Below are 5,588 nucleotides of genomic sequence, written 5' to 3'. Positions count from 1 at the left end.
AAAGACACCATTTCGAGCGTGGCCGTTTTCGTGCGGGTGACACGTAAAAGCACCCACTACACTCTCTGAGTGGTTGGCGTTAGGAAGGGCATCCAGCTGTAGAAACTCTGCCAAATCAGACTGGAGCCTGGTGTTGCCATCCGGTTTCACCAGTCCTCAGTCAAATCGTCCAACCCATGCTAGCATGGAAAGCGGACGTTAGACGATGATGATGATATATATATATATATATATGTATATATGTAAAATTGCACATACATAACATAGTCTTCTTACTATACAGCCACACTGTTTTGTTTATAAGCTGATTTGCTGCAGAATAGCATCTGGGATAGCTCCCTGGACAACGCTGAGTTGTAAATAGATAACTTAAACTGGATCAAATTCAGAAGTAGTAGATACTGATTTTTCAATAATCCACAATATTGGTGAAGTATCGGTGCAGGTTTATGTACTGTAACTTTTTAATCAAAACATTACTTTGCAGGTGGATGTCAATAACTTGTGAAACTTTTCAGCTCACAATGATGTCACTGATGACATACTCTCTCTCTCTCTCAAATTCCTTGGATCTGATGTAGTTGTAATGTCTGGAGTTGCATTTATCTTCAAGTTGGCAAGCAATGATCAGGTTTTTTTTTATCTTTTTTTTTTGTACTGTATGTACAAAATACTATTTTTATGTAATGTCTGAATTTCACCTCCATGTAGGAGTGTAACATGACTAGCATAATTACTTTCTTTTATTCTTTTACCTGTTTCAGTCATTTGACTGCGGACATGCTGGAGCACCGCCTTTAGTTGAACAAATCAACCTCAGGACTTATTCTTTGTAAGCCTAGTACTTATTCTATCGGTCTCTTTTGCTGAACCGCTAAGTTACGGGGACGTAAACACACCAGCATCGGTTGTCAAGCGATGTTGGGGAGACAAACACAGACACACGAACATATACACACACACATACATATATATATATATATATATATATACACATTTATACAACAGGCTTCTTTCAGTTTCCATCTACCAAATCCACTCACAAGGCTTTGGTCGGCCCAAGGCTATAGTAGAAGACACTAGCCCAAGGTGCCACGCAGTGGGACTGAACCCGGAACCATGTGGTTGGTAAGTAACCTACTTACCACACAGCTACTCCTGTGCCTTGTACATTACTTTAAAAATAAAATGCTGATTTTTTTAGTTTTCATTTTATTTACCTGTAATCATGTTCAACACTTATATATTTTACATAAAACCAAAAAAAACAAAATGGCACACATGTACTTCAACATTATCATCATCATTTTTTAATGTTCGTTCTCCCTGCTGGTATGGGGTGGAAGGTTTGACAGGAACAGACAGGTCAGAAGACTACACCAAGCTCTACTGTCTGCTTTAACACTCTTTAGCATTTAACCTGGTCATATCTGGTGCAAATATTCTACCTTGTTTTACATTTGAACAGGTCAGATTTGGCCTCTCTTGCATACTCTATGATATCATTTTGAACATAAACATTGAAATCTTAAAACTGTGAAACAATGCATGATTAATTCAAAACAATGTGAATCAATAAGCATTATATTTAGTAGAGTATTCTGAATTTTAAAGAGTTAAACAAGACATCATAGGTGAAGACGGAGATCTTATCTTTCTGGTGGTATTATGTATGAAAGTGGAGGTGCAATGGCCCAGTGGTTAGGGCAGCGGACTCGCGGTCATAGGATCACGGTTTTGATTCCCAGACCAGGCGTTGTGAGTGTTTATTGAGCGAAAACACCTAAAGTTCCACGAGGCTCCGGCAGGGGATGGTGGCGAACCCTGCTGTACTCTTCCACCACAACTTTCTCTCACTCTTACTTCCTGTTTCTGTTGTGCCTGTAATTCAAAGGGTCAGCCTTGTCACACTGAATATCCCCGAGAGCTACGTTAAGGGTACACGTGTCTGTGGAGTGCTCAGCCACTTGCACGTTAATTTCATGAGCAGGCTGTTCCGTTGATTGGATCAACTGGAACCCTCAACGTCGTAAGCGATGGAGTGCCAACAACAACAACAATGTATGAAAAAAATTATTAAAAATTATATAAAACTATATTCATGATATACATATAAGCTATATTATGAAATGTGAATGAATATTGTGTTTAAACACAAGTCATGTCCTAAATTGTCTCATTTTAAGGATGTAAGTATAAAAAAAACATAAAAATCTGGAATCTGCAACACTTTTGGTCCCAGGAATTTCAGACAGAAGAGTCTCAACTGTATCAGCCCAGGGCATGTAACTGGTAGAATCAGTAGAGTATCAAATAAGATGATGTTTGGTATTAGCTGTGGCTCTTTACGTTCTATGTTATGCATAGTGGGCTAAATCTGTCACTGGATGTAGTATGATCACTTGATCCTTGTAAGTCTTCAGTGGAAGTTACTCTTTTGCAAGCATTCATGCAAACAGGTCTCCAATTTGAGGATAATTTCTGCCTTTCCTCTCACCAGTCTTGAAGGCCCTGAGAGAAATAAAGGGTCAGTGTTGCCCTTCCCTCTCTTTGATTAAATGGTTGTAAAAGTTATGTTAAGCATGAAGGAACCATGATGTAGCAGGGGATCAAATGTGGCAGAACAATGCCCGGTGGAAACACTATAACTTGTTTAACCAAACATGGACACTGCTCTACTTCACTATCTTAATCTTTCATCCCAGATCACCTCTCTTTCTTTCTTTCTTTCCTTCTAACCTTTTCTCTTAATCTCTTATTCTATCAATTTTTAGAGGAAATGTAATTGAGGAGATAAAGTATTGCAAAGCTAACTGATAGATCACGAGCTCAAATCTACTTCAGTAGTTTCATAGTTTGTGAGCAGAATATTTTATTCTACAGGGTGTCCACAAAGTCTTGGTACATGGGGATTAACACATACTTTAAGAAATTATTATTTCTTATATTTAAATGTTTATGTTACGATTTTATTTACTCCATGTAGCCAGACTTTGTGGACACTCTGTATAATGTCTACCAAGCTTTACTGAGAAAGTAATCTCCAGTAGACTAGCATCATCTCCAGAAGTTATATTACTCTTCCAAATAATACTACAGAAGCTAGTTGAGACTGAGCTCTCATACTCAGGAGATACTCCAAAAGTCACTAAAAGCCTCAGCTGTCTTCTATTTCTGTTTCTCATTCATATCACTATCAACAAAACTCACTATCTTTCTTAATCTCTCTACTTTTCTTTTTCAACTTTTGTCATTCCTTACCAATTTCTCTCCAATTTTTTTTGTTCTCCTTTACTTTTCTATCTTCGACTACTTTTCTTATATATATATATATATATATATATATATATATATATATACTGTCACAACCTTATTCTCCATCTCTCTCTGTCTCTCTCTCTCTCTTTCAATTTCTTTTTTCCTCACTTTCTCTTGTCTTCTCACCATCACATGTACCTTCCTCAATTTTTCCTCTTGTCTCAACTCCAGTTACTGTTATTATTACCATTATTATTCTTGCTCCCTCTCCCTCCTCCTTTTCACATACAGCCAGGTGTCCCCCATCAAACTGCAATATATACACCAGTGAGGTGTCATCAAAATTCTGCTCACCCCCACCACACACAAAGTTCTTCCCTTCCCCAACAATTACCTCCTTCACTTTACTGACATACATCACTCCGTGCACCGCACACACACACACACACACACACACACACACACACACACACAATACTGAAAATCCTCCTTAATTCTTTGTTGATAAATAAGCAAGGCGGGGTAGGTAGGGTTTGAGTTTGCTGTGTGTAAAATTAGCCACCTGAAGAATGATGAAAACAACAGCAGATAGAGGGAAGAGTACAGAGAGTCAACGAGATACTCAGCCAACTCTTGTCATGTCACGTCACATCAACACCATGGAAAGTAAAAAAAAAATCAACAACAAAAGCCAACAAAAAAACACAAATGATACAAGAATTTAATTTTCCCCTTCAAAATATTGCAGTTTCACAAACATCTTCCAATACTTATTATTATCTGTTAACAGAAAAATGGGCAATAGATAGGTAATTGGAAATGTTCTAATAGATTTTGTTGGCGGAATGGAACAGAGTGTGGCGGGAAAGTAAGTGTTGGCAGGTTGGCGAAGGACTTGAACATTTTTCTTCTTTTCCTTTCTGTTCAGAACTATTTTTTTTTCTGAAAATATTTTTTTTTTCCCCCAACATTATCTTATCCTTAAACAATATAATAATCATGGATCTATCTACAATATCTGTTCCAATTTAGCAAATACGTATGGAAAAACAACAAATACAGACAAACTATGTATGTATGTATGTATGTATGTATGTATGTATAGAAACAAAGCAGGCAAAGAAACAAATGATGCATGGGGGGGGGGATGATTGGGGGAACAAAGTGAAAATGAAAACAGGTTGGTGATTAAACTCTATTGATGTTGGAACTGTATTTGTCACCTCACTGTACTTGTTGATGATGTGTCTGTGTGAGATTCTTAACAACAGACATACCATTTTCTATTCGATCTTATCACCGACGTGATGACGGATTAGTATTGATTACACATGCCATTATATTATCCTTACCATTATTGTTGTTGTTGTTTTGCTGTGTTATAATATCTTTTCCTCTATAATAATGATAATAATAATAATAATAATAATAATAATAAAAATAATAATAATAATAATTATTATTATTATTATTATTATTATTATTATTATAATTATTATTATTGTTATTATTTTTATCAATATCATTTATAATTATTGTTATCGTCATCATCATTACATTGATATTTGTTTATGAATGCCGAGCTCTTTCTTCACACAGATATGTTGTTGTCACACCCTATCGCTAGCCCTTCCTTGTAAACACTTATCTTACAATTCAATTCAATACAAAACAATACAAAAGAATAGAAAACACTGGAAACCAACATCGGCATCACATCAGATAAAAATATTGTTTAATAAATATGGGAACATGTACAATTATATATGCTCGCTTTAATTGTTTTAGTGATACTGCCATTTGTATATATAGAGAAATACTTATCTTCTGAAGATTAAAAATTGATGCTCCTCCTACCAGAATAACACTGAAGCTGAAAGCATTTGACAAGAGATATGCTAACAATATTTCCTTTTGCAATACTGTATGCCACATGCTTGACGCAAATGCTTTGACAGTGGTTATTATATAAGGCAGCCAATGTTGTGAGGAGGAGTAGATACAGCTATCTCATAGAAATGAAAATACACATGGAAAAAGCACACATAAACACACACACACACACATACACTCAACAGATATATATATATATATACACACAAATATATATACACATACATATACATATATATATATATATATATATATATATATATACACATACATATATACATGCATACACACATATAAACATACATTCATACATACATATATATAAATATATATACACATACATATATACATGCATACACACATGCATTCATACCTCTATATACATATGCATATTTATGTACATCTCTCTCTCTCTCTCTCTCTTATATATATATATA

The 5,588-nt window shown here is 35.4% G+C and overlaps 1 protein-coding gene across 1 annotated transcript in view; it reads right to left on the bottom strand.

Moving 5' to 3' along the window:
* LOC106871545 (GTPase Era, mitochondrial) overlaps positions 1-5,588 on the bottom strand; it is a 141,974-nt gene that overhangs the window by 68,037 nt on the left and 68,349 nt on the right. The window lies entirely within an intron of this gene.

This window comes from Octopus bimaculoides, chromosome 1, assembly GCF_001194135.2.
Source record: "Octopus bimaculoides isolate UCB-OBI-ISO-001 chromosome 1, ASM119413v2, whole genome shotgun sequence".
NCBI lineage: Eukaryota > Metazoa > Mollusca > Cephalopoda > Octopoda > Octopodidae > Octopus > Octopus bimaculoides.
This window is presented reverse-complemented; position numbering and strand designations above follow the sequence as displayed.